Here is a 14,864-nt window from a genome sequence, read left to right on the forward strand (position 1 = left end):
CGATCAGCCCTCTCTCAGGACCCTCATATCATGCCACCTATTACCCACCTCCTCTTAAATTATGAGCTTCTAGGGGACAGAAATCTCCTCTGGACCCCTGCGTTCAGTGCCCGGTGTACAACAGGCACTAATAGAGTACTTTTCTTAACAGAGCTTGCTTTCCCAAACAGGTTGCTTGCCGTCACTGGGAGGCGGCTGAGGCAAAGGAAAGGAGTACTGGACTTGGCTTCGAAGCCGCGCCCTTTACCGTGGGTGCCTGCCTCTGGTTTTGCTCTCTTGTTCGTGGAGGACGGTCATAAAGGGATGTGTGCGGGGCGGTGCCCAAGTCTTGCCGGCGAGCCTGGCCGCTGCGCCCGCCCTCGCGGGAAAGCCGGCGGAGGCGACCCGGAGGAAGGCTAGGCAGCCAGCGAGCAGAGCGGCTGAGAAAGGAGCGAAGAGAAAGGAGACCGCGGGCCGCGGTGAGTGAGCGGAGGTGAGCCGAGCAGCGGGGCGCCCCCTCCCTAGGCCCGGTTCTGAGCGCCTCGGGTCCACCACTTGGCGCCGCTTCCGGCAGGTCCCTGGCTCTGCTCATCCTGGGGTCCCGGACGGGGACGGGAGCCCCACGAAAGAGGGATCCTCCGGAGTGAGCCCCCACCTGGGCCGAGTGGTCGAGGCTCTGGGGTCAGCGGGATGTGTCCTCTTCCCATCTATCCCGTCCCCTCTCTGGGCCCAATTCTCCTGCTTTGGGGTGGGGGGTGGGGGGCGGCATGTGCCCACTCTCCAAGCTGGGGGCCCTGGAAGGAAGTGACGGCTCAGCGACGTCTGCACAGCCCCTACTTGGTGCCAGGCTGGCTCTGGGGTGGGGGCGAGACCAGTGGGGTGGGTCATCTGAGACTCCCGACCCCAGGGGAGCCCGGTTGACATTAGCTACCACCACGGTTTGTCAGAGCTCACCTGGAGACCCACCAAGAGAACACTTTGCACCGTTATCTCCTTTAGTGCAGGGCAGGTACTGAGTACTGACAGGTGAAGGCAGCTGGAGGTAAGTTACCTTGAAGCTAAGGAAGAGTAAGTTGCACACCCTTTCAAGGGTGTACCCTCAGTTGTATTTGTATTTTTGTGTGTTCTTTCCTTCAAACCCCCTCCCCTGACCGTTTAAGGTTCAGGCCCCATAACAAGTGATCTGTCTGCTTCCTCTGCCACACTGCCCAGGGCGGTGGGGGTGGAGGATTGTTGGAGCTGGGCTCATCTCTCGCCTGGGCCTCCTGGCTGGTTCCTACAGTCCAGTCCTCCCAGGAGTGGCAGAGGTGCGCACAGGACTGCAGCACTTCCCTCAGTAAAACCCCCGGAGCTCCCGCTGCCTTGGGATCAGATACAAGCTCCCGAAGCTTGGGTCTCAGGCCCCCTTGCCCTCAACCTGAGCTGCCTTCAGCCCTCTTTGAGTTCCTGGAATCTGATGAGCCTTTGCCCTCACTTTCCCCTCTGCCCCAATGCCCTTTCTCCCACTCTGCCTAGCAGACACCAAATAGCTTTCAAGTCTTTGCTTAAATATGACCTCCTTGGAGAAGCCTTCCCCTGCCACGGCCCTGTATTTTTCCTTCAGGGCACTATGGTCAGCTATGGTTACACCTTTCCTCGGGTGGCTCTTGGTTCATGTCTGCCTCTCCCGGAAGACTGAAAGCGCCACCAAGGGTGTTGGGTTTACCATCTGAGTTATTCTGTACCCCTGCACTTAGCGTGATGCTAGAACACCCGGGAAATAACTGTCGTGAAGAGAAGAGGCCTGCCATTTTCCCAGCAGGTGGCGTTCCAGGGCCGAACCTCACCAGTCCCCTGCCTCCGGGAGCTGCCAACTCCATCCTCCAATCTCACCCGCCCCCGCCCCGCCAGAGCCCTCGGAACTCCGCTCACTTCTCTGAGTCGTGGTTAAGTTTACCCTCGTCTCCTGCAGGGGGCTAGTGGAAACTCTCCTGCTAGAGGCCTTTCCTGCAGAGGCCAGATCAAACCCCCTTCTTTTCCCCTGATGCCTCCGCAGAACTCAGAAAACTGAATGACCAGTGGGAAAAGCAAATGACTCAATCCCATGGAGAGAGGGTGCCCCTGGAGGTGAACATTACGGTTTGGAGCCTGATTGCCGTTCCAAGTTGCTTCAGTCCACCCTGTGGGCTGTTGCCTGCCAGGCTCCTCTGTCCATGGGATTCTCCAGGCAAGAAAAATGGGGTGGGCTGCCCTGCTTTCTTCCAGGGGATCTTCCGACTTAGGAAACGAACCCACGTGTCTTATGCCTCCTGCAAAGGCAGGCTGGTTCTTTACCACTAGTGCCACATAGGAAGTTAAGGTTTTGGCACCTGATTTCTGGTTTCCAATGCTTGCTCTACTGCTGACTAGTGTGAGACTTTGGGTGGATTACTTAACCACTTTGTGCCTTCTTTTCTTCCTCTGTAAAAATGGGAATAGTTCCTGCCTCATAGGGTGTTTTGAGACTAGAATGAGGAAATACACAGCAAGTATTTAGGATGGTACCTGTGTGTAGTAAATGCTCAGTGAGTGACAGTTTTTACTATTGAACAATTCTTTATCCACTATGGAATCCCCATTCCAGATGTGGGAGAGATTGCCCATGCTTGTGCATAGCACGTGCACACACACACACACACACACACACACACACATGCAGGGAAAAACACAGCAACAACACACACCTCTTCCAGCTGTGGGCTCAGGCAGGCCATGGTGCCTCCTTTGCCGGGACAGGGGAACCCAGCAGATGCCCTGTCGTCTTCCTGGCACTCTGCCTCCCGCATTCAGCGCCAGTGGCTTGGCAGGACAGTTGCCATGGCAGCAAGTGACCAGGCCTGCAGGCAGGGACAGTGGCTGGGCTTTGGCTGAGCTCTCTGGCTCTTTAAGGGGGTGGCTTCCTGCCAAAGCACAGGCTCTCCTGCTGCTCAGACGTCCAGCTGGCATGAGCAGCCATGGCCACACCCAGAGCCCACCAGTCTCCTTGCCCTGGGAACTGGGAGGCTGAGCCAGCCGCTCACCCTGGGTCTTCCCTCAGAAGCCCTGGAGGGTCGTGCCGGCTCCTCGCTGGCTTCTGTCTGTTTGTGGGGTGAATGAAAACACACAGAAATGAATTCCCTCTCACCACCTTGAAGGGTAAATTTTTGAGACATAATCTGACCTTCTCTGAAAATGGCCTGGTCATCCCACAAATTTTCATATCTACTGTGTGCCAGCCATTGCTCTGGATGGAACCAAGATTTGAACCCAGATAGACACGTTCTTGCTGTCAGGTGCTGCCATCCTAGTAGGGACAGAAAGTCAGTAAACAAACAAACAGCCAGAACAAGGAAAGTATCAGTGATGGGTACTGGGCTGAGAATTTTAACAGGGGGACGAAATAGCAAGAGAATGAGAGGTTGCTCTAGGTGCAGACAACAGGAGCGGCCTTTCCAAAGAGATGACAGGTGAGCAAAGACCTACGTGGAAGGAAGGAAGATCAGGACGAAGAGCATCCTAGGAAGAGGGATCAGTGAGTGCAAAGACCCGAAGGAGGGACCACAGCTGGCCAGTTTGAGGAACTGAAAGAAGTTAGGCTGGAACTTAGTGGATGAAGGGGATGATGAAACATAACACATAAAGTGCACTGATGTGAAGTCATAACTGGATGAGTTTTCACAGATGTATACATCTGTGTAACCCCTATCTAGAGCAAGACATATAGAACATTCCCAGCACCCCAGAAGGTGCCCGCAGGCCCCTGCCCAGTCACTGTTGATATTTACCCAGAGGTGGCCACCCTTCTGCCCTCGATCATCATAGGCTAGTTTTGCCTGTCCTAGGAGTTTGTCCAAACAATGGAATCTTATGCTACCTTTTTCATTTGATCTAGCTTTTTTCACTCTCAAGTCTGATGTTCGTCCATGATGCTGGTGTATCAGTAGGTCATTCATTTTACTTGTTAGGAAGTCTTCCTTATGCCATCACACCACAATTCATCCACTGTTCTCTTGATGGACATTGGAGTTGTTTACATATGAATATTTGGGGCTATCCTGAATAATGCTGCTAGGAACATTCTTGTAAATGGCATGCCCAACCAGGTATTATATACATCCTTTCAGGATGTCATATACACTGGTGAAGGGTCAGTGAACTCTTTCATTTTGCAGGTGGAGAAACAGGCCCAGAGAAGGGAATGGACTCACCAGGCAATCAGTGGGAGGGTGGGTGAGTGGGGAATGCTGCTGACCACTTTTTTTTTTTTTAAAGGGTAGCTTTATTTATTTTTAAAATATTTATTTGGCTGCACTGGATCTTTTTTTTTTTTGCACTGGATCTTAGTTGCAGCAAGTAAACTCTTAGTTGCAGCATGTGGAATCTAGTTCCTTAACCAGGGATTGAACTCAGGCTCCCTGCAGTGACAGCACAGAGTCTTAGCCACTGGACCACCAGGGAAGCCCTCCTGCTGACCATTCACCACTCATGCTAGACAGAAGGCTCTGGGCGCCCAGTGGGGAAGAGGAGAGAAAAAATATTTTTCAAGCACCCACTATGTTTTAGGCCCTTCAAATGTATTATATCATCTATGCTAATCCTCAAAAGAACCTTACAAATTAGACATTATTGTGCCCGTTTTACAGATGAGGGGCCTAGTCTAGAAGCATATATATAGAGGCAGAATCAGGACTCAGGCAGGCTTGTCTGATGCTGAAGCCCTATTCCTCCATGGCATGCCACCATCCAGGGTGGTGAAAGCTCCATGTGCCAGGCAGGGCTGCAAAGGCCAAGTGCAGAACCTGCAGAAATGAGAAACTTGGGGGAGCTCCTCACATCAGCAGGATGTGCCAGGCAGGATGGGAAGCAGTGGGGAGAAATAGCCCAGGGCCTTCTGTTTTAAACCCCCTGCAGACCCCAGCTGGCCTGCACTTCCCTGCTGAGGACAGCTCAGGGTTAGGTCAGATCACCAGACCTCAAGCCCCAACTCCATGGTTATCTTCCCTGTGATCTTGGGCCAGGCACTGCCTCTTGGTGCTTCTGGTAACTTCCTACCCTGCCCAGGGATTGGGACTCAGGATTTCCAGGCTTTCACTGGCCTGACAGGTGCCCTTTTTTTCCAGGGGTCTCTGTCTCCCATACAGTGGTCTTCCTACTCAAATGATGACCTCGAGCTTCTTGGGAAGCCCTTTTGTGTGTGTGTGTGGGGGAGGGGTGGGATGGGGCAATTATTTTCCCCATTCTGTGTTTATTATTATTGTGGTAAAATATACATAACATAAAATTAACCATTTTAGCCACTGTTTTTTGGCCACGCTGCAAGTGGGATCTTAGTTCCCTAACCAGGGTGGAACACAACATTTATTGTATATTGATATGGCAGGAGAAATGTTCATTTCACAGAAGCATGGAGTCTGATGGGCTATAGTTCATGGAGTCGCAAAGAATCAGACATAACAGATCGACTAATACCTCACTTTCAAGTGAAATTCCGTACTCGTTAAACACTAACATTTTGAATAGTGGTTTTTGGAGGGAAGTTGGGAGGTCGGCGTCTCTGAGTGACCAGGGAGGAGCTGTGAGAGGAAGAAAGAGAATGTGGAACAAACGAGTGAGGAAGGCAGGGATTTGTGGCAGAAACTGGGGCGCCTAAGCAGACCCTGCCCTGTCCTGATCCTGCTGTCCTGATCTCCTGCCCTGGGAGCAGGGAGGTGGTGCTTTATTTCTTTCCCACCAGCCTCTAGCTGCCTGCACCACCCACATCCTGGCCTCTCCCTCTCTCTCTACAGATAGAGGGCATTTTAAACTGCTTCACTGCCTCCTGCCAGCAGCAGCTCAGGCTGCACCCCCTTCAGAGAGTTGAAGGAGGGGGTGGTCACAGGCTGGAAAGTGTGGGGAAGGGGAGGCTCCAGAAGGAGACCTGTCTGCAGGTTTCTGACCTCAGATATCAGCTAGGTGTGAAGTCAGAGCCAGGAGACCAGCTTGGGGGTGGGGGAGTGGGAGGTGCTGAGTGATGAGAGAGAGAGAGAGAGAGAGAGAGAGAGAGAAGGGTTTCATTCTCTTCTGGACTCCCTTGGGAAAAAGCCCTGGGGTGGGGGGGTTGGAGGTAGAATAATAGTCAAGGCCTTTTTGGGTCTTGGAAGTTCCCACGGACCTTTGAAAGCCCTGGAGTTGTTTAGCTGGAGAAGTCTGTGGTCAGGGTCTGAGATGGCATTTCTTAAACATTTGAAAGGAAGAGCTATGTACCTGTGTACTGGTGTCCCAGGGTTGGGGAGACAGGACCATTTGGGGACTGGCTGGGAGGTGGATTGTCAGATTCATGTTAGGAGGAGGAGGAGGGATGCTCTTAAGGCCAGCATAGCTCTGCAGAGAAGTCTCCTTAGAGAATGGGCTCCCGTCCCTGGGACAGTTAAAGTCAGGAAGTACTCAGGAGGCTGAATTCAAGGGCTCTGGAGTCAAAGATGGCTGGGGGACACTGGGCAAGTTCCTCAGCCTCTCTGTGCCTCAGTTGCTACATTCAAAAAATGAGGATGATGGTGGAATATGCTTTTCTACAGTGAGGCATGGGATTGTGGATCTGAAGTCCAATATAGTACCTAGCTCTTATCACCCAGTAAAGGACTGGAGTATTGTGGAGAGCACTTGTGGGTGAGGTGGGGAGTTGGGTTAATCCCTACGAAGAGCCCATTAGCCCTGTTTTTCTGTGGAAGGAGAATCATGTCAGTGCCCTAGAGCTGTCTGAAGTTTGTCGCTTGCTACTAAACGGGCAATTTGTCTCACCACAGATGGGCTCTGGGAAGAGTACCTGTGTTTATGTGCAAGGAAGAATTATTTATCTCACTTTACAGATGAGGAGACTGAGGCCCAGAGAGGCTCCTCGACTTGCCCAGTATAGACTTGGTAAGGCAGCATCTTGATGAGGGCTTGAATCTCCAGAAGCCTGGTCAGGGGCCCTGTCCCCCCCACCTGCCCGGTCACAGCCCTTACCAAGCCTGGCCTCTAGGCATTCCGCTCAGTTGGAGGGGTTGCCTGCCTGTCTTGCTGGAAAGAAGGTGGGGTGAGGGGTACCAGGCAAGGTTAAGGAACTTCTTTTCCTCAAGGCCCAAGTGTGGAGCCCCCCTTCCTGCTCTTGCCCCCAGAGAGGTCCCTGCCCAGGGCGTCTTGTGGACTTGTTACAGGGGACGGGGCACAGCAGGCTTTGGGGTCAGGAGAGCCACCCTGGGAGGGTGTGACATCACCACTCTGAGCTTCAGTGCCTGGGGAGATGGGAGGGACATCTACCTCTCAGGGTGGCTGAAAATGGCCAGCACCGTGATTCTGAGCATGCCGTTTGTAACCCAGAGCAGACTTGAGTCCAAGCATGGTGTGGTGCAGAGAACTGGACTTTCTTGCTTCCTCTGCCCAAGGCCACCTCTCACAGTGGAAGCAGCTGTCCTGAAGTGTTTGGAGGGTTGGCCTGGCCAATTATACAAGCATTTATTAAGCTCCCAGCATATGCCGTGCCCTGGGCTGGGACACAGTGATGAACAGTAGGTGTTCCTCTGCCTTCTGGAAGCTCACTGCCTAGTGGTGGAGGGGACAGGCAGGCTGACGGGCCACGCAGGGGTGGCAGCCTCGAGGTGCGTCGCTCTGAGCTCCTTGCAGAGAACTTGCTGCAGGATGCAGTTAACTAACTGCCCTCAGCTCACTCCCCGACCCCCCACCCTTGGGATCCACTGCGGTGCTCACACGGAGGCCGCCACCTCCCTGGGATCCTGGTCAGTGGCTGAACCCAGTGGGGTCCCTGAGCTTTTGTTGGGGATAGGAAAGGGGAACTTCATTTTTTTAAAATTTTTATGGGAGTGTATGTGTGTGTGTGTTAGTCACTCAGTCATGTCCAACTCTTTGCAACCCCGTGGACTGTGTGACGCTAGTGGTAGAGAACTTGCCTGCCAGTGCAGGAGACACAGGAGATGCGGGTTCAGTCCCTGGGTCAGGAAGATCTCCTGGAGGAGGAAATGACAACCCACCCCAGTATTCTTGCTTGGAGAATTCCATGGACAGAGGAGCCTAGCGGGCTACAGTCCATTGGATCGCAAGGAGTCGGACACGACTAAAGGGATTTAGCAATAGCTGATGTACAATGTTGCATTAGTTTCTGCTGCTGCTGCTGCTGCTGCTAAATTGCATCAGTCGTGGCCGACTCTGTGCGACCGCATAGATGGCAGCCCCCCAGGCTCCCCGGTCCCTGGGATTCTCCAGGCAAGAACACTGGAGTGGGTTGCCATTTCCTTCTCCAGCGTTAGTTTCTGCTATGCAGAAAAGTAGATCAGTTGGTCATAGACACATCTCCACTTGGAAAGGGGAGCTTTGAAGTTGGGTTGCCTGTTGTGAATCCCAGCTCGGTCCCTTACCGGCCATGTGCCCTGGGGCAGATCATTGCCCCTCCCGAGCCACCATTTCCTTACCTGCTAAGGAGGAGGTAAGGAAGGAGGAGGAGAAGACGCCTCCTGCCTCATGGGGTGGGGTGAGGCTGCAGTGGGTTCGCGCATGTGAACTGTGGCACGAAGGGACACTCAGCGTCTCCCTTCCCCTGTAGGGGAAAGACCATGCGGGGACGGTGGCCAACTGCCGTCTCTGAATCTGTGCTCCTGGCTTCAGAAAACACCCTGGATTGGGGGGATTGTCTATGCCCCTCTGAGCCTTGGTCAGCACACTCTTGAGAATGGATGGCATCACCTGCTCCCCTGCCGTATGCAGGTGGGAACACTACATCCTGGCTTGGTCAGAGGGCAGGCCAGAATCTCAGTACAAAGGCAGGCTGCTGAGAGTTGGATTGGCCCATGGAAGTGGAAGAAGGCCTAGGAGTCGTTTGCCCCAGTGGTTCCCAGACGCCAGACAGTTGACTGTTGCCTTAGAACCACCTGGGGGGCTTTCCCAGGCCCCAGGCCTGGACGCACTGGCTTAGGAGGGCGGGAGTGGTGCCTGGGAATCTGTGGTCAAGCCCCTCCCGCGGGTGATTCAAACGCACACGTAGGCTGGCTGGGAACACCTGCCTAGTTCTGGTCCCAGCTTTACCCCTGACTGCCCAGACAGTGAATGTCTGTCTCGGATGGCCTGGAAGGGGCGGTTGTGGGGGGCGGGGGGTGTCCGGAGAGGCCTTCTAAACCAGCAGGTCTTCAGTGGCCTCCAGTTAACGGAACTGTGTGTAGTGTGCCATTATGCTTCTGAGTTTGTTTTGGAAAGGAAGGGACTCTAATGAGCTGGGCTATTACTCTGTGGCTTCGAGTTGCTCCTGCTCATGGCTGGGTGCCTCCAAGACAATAGAGGGAGTGTGGAGGGGGGAGGTGTCTGCCATTTCTGAGAAGCCTAACTCTAGGCCGTTAGGACAAAGAAGGAAACTGGGTCAGGAGTTAGCTCCTCGTCTCTGGGGACAGTCAAGCAGAGACAGGGACCACTACCCCTCAGAGATCTTGTATGGGCGGGTCCCTCTAGGTCTGGTCTCGGAGACTTCATGTCTTTAAGATGTGTTTATTACATCCATCATAGTCTGATGGAGGATGGAGTGAAATTGTATGATATCTGGGGGTTGCTTTAAAATACTCCAGAAAGAAAACCAAAAGAGGAAAAAAAAAAAAAGGTAATGGTAAATGAAGCAAGTGTGGCAAAATCTTGATAACTGTCATATGTAATAGTGGGTATATAGAGTCGATTATGCTGTTTTCTACTTTTGTGCATATATAAAGTGTTCAAAATGAAAATTTAAAGTGGCATTTATGAGGAAATTCTCTGGTGATCTAGTGGTTAGAACTCTGCACTCTCCCTGCCAAGGTCCCAGGTTTGATCCCTGGTCTTGGAACTAAGATCCCACTAGCTGCATGGCACATACAAAAAAAAATTATGAAAATGACAATTACTAGACTTTATCATAGATGCCCAGGGTTAAAAAAAAACAAAACAACTGTACCAAAGGATAGTGAGTGGAGGGCAGGGCTGCTTCCCCTCCCCAAGCCTCCTCCTTACCTTCCCCAGGCCTCAACTATCCTACGAGGGCTGAGCCCTCTTCCCAGCATCTTTGGTAGCCTTCCAGAGATTAACCCCATGTGTACAACCCCATGTGTACAATGACTCTTTGCCATGAAATTCTCTAGGCCAAAATATTGGAGGGGGTAGCCTTTCCCTTCTTCAGGGGATCTTCCCAACCCAGGGATTGAACCCAGGTTTCCTGCATTGCAGGCAGATTCTCTACCAGCTGAGCCACAAGGGAAGCCCTGCAATACTGGAGTGGGTAGCCTATCCCTTCTCCAGTGGATCTTCCTGACCCAGGAATTGAACTGGGGTCTCCTGCATTGCAGGCTGATTCTTTAGCAACTGTGCTATCTGGGAAGCCCCAGATCCCTGGAGGTGACTAAAATCACCAATTTCTTATTTGTCCTTCAGAGACATTTAATGTACAGTTGACTCTTGAACATTGCAGAGGTTAGGAGTGCCCACCTACATGCAGTCAAAAATCATAGTGTCATTAATTTATAGCCGGCCCCTAGCGGTATCCCCTGTTCTCCATCTCCAGATTCAATCAACCATGAATCTTGTAGTATGTATTCATGGAAAAAAAAAATCTGCATATAAGTGGTGCCCTGCAGTTCAGACCCCTGTTTCAATGGTCAACTGTAGTTTATGTGTGTATGTATATATAGGCTGCTGCTGCTAAATCACTTCAGTCGTGTCTGACTCTGTGCGACCCCATAGACAGCAGCCCACCAGGCTCCCCCATCCCTGAGATTCTCCAGGCAAGAATACTGGAGTGGGTTGCCATTTCCTTCTCCAATGCATGAAAGTGAAAAGTGAAAGTGAAGTCGCTCAGTTGTGTCCGACTTTTAGCGACCCCATGGACTGCAGCCCACCAGGCTCCTCCGTCCATGTGATTTTCCAGGCAAGAGTACCGGAGTGGGTTGCCATTGCCTTCTCCGGTATATACAGGCAACCCTCCATATCCACATGAGCTGATACTACTGTATATACAGCTGATATGGCTGTTACTATATAAGGGACTTGAGCATCTGCAGATTTTGATACCCATTGGGTCCTGGAACCAATCCCCTTGAAGGACAGTATCTATGCAGCTCCTTAAGTGCTAGAATATGAGAGACTCTGTCCTGCAAGTTTCTCTCCTCCCTCCCCCCGTCTCTCCTTCCTTCTCACCTCAGCTGCAGAGTTGAGTAAATAATTTTCCTTAAAATATCATCATCAGTACATGCAAGGCCTTTCTCTTACATTGTCCTCTTTGTTTCATTTCCCCTTCATCGCTTTCCTTTTTCTCATAGGCACCCGTGGTAGCATGTCTGATAAACGTTTTTGCATAATGCACACATTCTCATTTAAAAAAAAAACTGTGGTGATTTTTCTGTGTATGACTGTGGTTACTTTACATCAATGGGTATTGCATGGCTAATCTAGCTCTATTATTTTATCACAGGATACTGTGTTTTCAAGCTCGTTCCACATTTCTCTGTGTGCACCTGGATTGTTGGGTGTTTCTGTTGAGTGAGATTCTGTGGCTGGAATCCACGTGACTTATCTATTCCCCTAGAGATGGATGCCAGGGCTGGCTCCAGCACCTGTCCAGACCACAGTGCCCCCACTGTCTCTGTCAGTGTCCACTCCTGAACTTCGCTCCCAGCTCTAGAGATCATTTTCTGTCAGTCCACATACATCTGCCTTGTGTTTTCAAATATCCGTGTGGCATTTCCAGTTTCCTGGATGTTCTAGAGTTTTTCTAGCCTGTCATCTCTCTGTCCACAGACTTTTCGCTTGTTTCCAATCTTGCACCATCTCAAACGAGGAATAACCCTCTGTGGTTGTTAATCTGCCAGTTGTGTGGGCACATCTCTAGGCTAAATTCCTAGAAATGGAATTGCTGAGGTGCAGAGTCTGTGCATGTGACATGTGGACAGACGCTATCAGAAAGTGTGAGCGCATCCCTTTCCTATCGTCTTTTGGCAGGAAGATTTCTTTGAGGCTCAGAGAGGGTGGGTGACCTGGTTGGAAAAACACAGCCTGTGAATTTTGGCACCAAGACTAGACCTTGAAGGCTGGTTCTGGGCCAATTATCTTGCCAAAGCACTTCACTGGTTCCCATGTGTCCCAGGCTTTGGGGAGACTGGGATCTTCCCTGTAAGTCTGGGAGGTCTTGGCCTCTTCTGGAATGTTTCTGGTAAGCAAGACACCTCCCTGCCCACCGATCTGGTGAGGGGTCAGCCCAGGAGCTCTGTTCCTGGGGACCAGGTCTCGTCACCATACGAAGACCTTGGGAAGACGCTGTCTGGCTGCTGTGGCTCCCTTGACCCCTGCCCCGCCCGCCCTCCCCTGCAGCATCTTCTTAAATGGCTCTGTCAGAGTGAGACATCCTTGGGAGCCTGAGTGGTGTTGCTTGGATACAACTGGGCAACAGATCTGTGTTATTTAAGGGAGAGGGAGAGTGGGAGGGAAGGGGTGACAGCCTGTTTATTCAGGGATGGATGGTCTTCCTGCTGCAAGGTTTGGCAGACCCCCTCGCGCCCCCGCCCCATCCCACCCCGCCTCATTAGTTTCAGTGTCCAGGGCCTGGGATTCTGCAGTGAGACCCAGCAGAAGGCCACCGGGCACTTCTTACTGATAGCAGTGGGGGAGGGGCTTCTCTGCATTTGGGAGGCACTAGCAGCAGCAGCAGCATGCAAGTAGGGGAGGGGGAGAAGGGAGGAGGTGAAGACACCTCGGAGGGGTCTTCTTTTCTCCCTCTCTTTTTTTAATATTTATTTTTTATTTACTTGGCTACACTAGGTTTTAGTTGCGGCATATGAGATCTAGTTCCCTGACCAGGGATCAAACCTGGGCTGCCTGCCTTGGGAGCTTGGAGTCTTAACCACTGGACCATCAGGGAAGTCCTTGGAGGGGATCTTCTGATGATACTAGCAGCCATAACTACTGTTATGTTACTGAGCTTCTTCTTGGACAGCTAGTAAGGGCTTTAAATTTGTTAGTTCACCTAATCTTCTCTTTCTTTTTTTTTAGTTCTACCACTTTATTGCTACCAACCCATCTCCCTCCACCCTCATGCACACATGCTCAGTCATGTATCCCCATGGACTGCAGCCCACCAGGCTCCTCTGTCCATGGACTTTTCCAGGCAAGAATACTGGAGTGGGTTGCCATTTCCTTCTCCATAGTTCACCTAATCTTAAGTGAAGTTGCTTAGTCGTGTCTGACTCTTTGTGACCCCATGGACTGTAATCTGCCAGAGGAACCTGGTGTGGGATTTTCCAGGCGAGAGTACTGGAGTGGGTTGCCATTTCCTTCTCTAGGGGATCTTCCTAACCGAGGGATCTAACCCGAGTCTCCTGTGGTGGATGTGCGGAGTCTCAACCACTGGACTGCCAGGGAAGTCCCAATCCTCATTTTCTAGATATGGAAACAGAGGCTCAGTAAAGCTCAGAAACTTTCCTGAGTTCATATAGCTCAGAAGTGGCAGAACTGGAATTCAAACTCAAGTCTGATGCCAAAGTTAAAACAGAGCTCTTTACATCAATGAGCTGGTAGGACATCCACTTCCACTCTGAACTAACTTGATCCCCCAGTACCCCAGTGCCCACTCCACTCTGCAGGAAACACATCATTTTGAAATATCAGTTTCCTGGTCTGCCTGCCCTACAGACCTGTGAGTACCTCTGGCAAAGTGGGTCTTCTCCCTGAGCCCAGGTTCAGGCACACAGTAGGTACTCAACATTGCTGCTTGGAGCTCAGATGCTTGAGCAGCTCACCTGAGACAAATCCTCACTCTCTTCCTGATAGCCTTGCGGGGACCAGGAGACAGTGTCCTGCCACTGAGCCTTCTCTACTCCCACTGAACAGACCCAGAGCCTTCAGCATTTCCTGGGGCTGGGCTCCAGATCTCTACTCCTGTGCGGTCTTGCTGGGAGTCAGCACCCATGTTCCCCGGGCAGGTGTGACCTGATCAGCAGGCATCTACAGAGGTGTAGGGTAGGGTGGTGAAGGCTGCTAGATATCTGTCCCTGTGTGGCTTGGGAAGGAAAGAAGCTAACTCTTTCAGTGCCCCAACTTTTTGAGGTTACAGCTTCAACTGGGCTGGGCTGAACTGTGTGGGGAGGTGGAAGTAGGGAGCTGTGGCTTGGGAAACAGGGAGAGACAAGCTAGCTGAGCTGTGCAGAGGGACAGGTCAACAGATGCGTGGGTCCTGGGCTTATGCTGTAGTCAGCACTGTCCCCTCATCCTCCTCTGAACCCCAGTGCAACCTTACACTTTGTGGAACATTATCACAGCCTGCCTTCAACCACGGTTATCCATCTAATAACGATGAGTACAAAAGCTACTCTGTGCCAGGACAGTGCCAAGTACTTTGAAGTCATCATCCCATTTAGGTCCCTCAGCCAACCACCAGCTCAGGTGAGTGAGGAATACATCATGGGCTACCTGAGGGTTAGAGACTCCCATCATTTCCAAAGCGGCCCCATCAGTACACTTTTCTTTACTATTCTATTGTATTTTCTTCCTAGCTAAGTCACTTAGGAATGATCTTGCTTCTGTTGTTATTAATATTTGCTTCTTTATTGTATCCCCTACCCCCACTCTACTAAAATGTCAGCCTCATGAAGGCAGGACCTTGTCTGCCTCATTCACTGCTCAAGGACAAGGTTTTGGAATATAGAAGGGGCTCTGTATATGTTCGTTGATTGACAGTGAATGAATGGGATATCTGTTGAATGGATGAACCAGGATTCTTTCTCCCTTTTCTCTCTTTTTCTTCTGATGGAGCACTCTCCCTGTAGTACTTGAGGAATGTTCTGGAGATAGAATCACCCTCCTTTCACTTGTCCTGGGCTCTCTTTAGTCAGGCTCTGAGTGGTGCTGAGGTATCC

The 14,864-nt window shown here is 51.5% G+C and overlaps 1 protein-coding gene across 2 annotated transcripts in view; it reads left to right on the forward strand.

The window, feature by feature from the left end:
- The first annotated feature begins 357 nt into the window (after window positions 1-357).
- The window catches only part of PALD1 (phosphatase domain containing paladin 1), a 101,128-nt gene continuing 86,621 nt past the window's right edge, over window positions 358-14,864 (forward strand). The window contains exon 1 of one of the 2 annotated variants that reach the window (XM_061161726.1): window positions 358-458. The gene's annotated coding sequence lies outside the window, so the exon portion shown is untranslated. Of the gene's footprint in view, window positions 473-14,864 lie in introns of both variants that reach the window. The other variant, XM_061161725.1, reaches the window with a different exon arrangement.

Source organism: Dama dama, chromosome 15 (genome assembly GCF_033118175.1).
Source record: "Dama dama isolate Ldn47 chromosome 15, ASM3311817v1, whole genome shotgun sequence".
In the NCBI taxonomy this organism is placed as follows: Eukaryota; Metazoa; Chordata; class Mammalia; order Artiodactyla; family Cervidae; genus Dama; species Dama dama.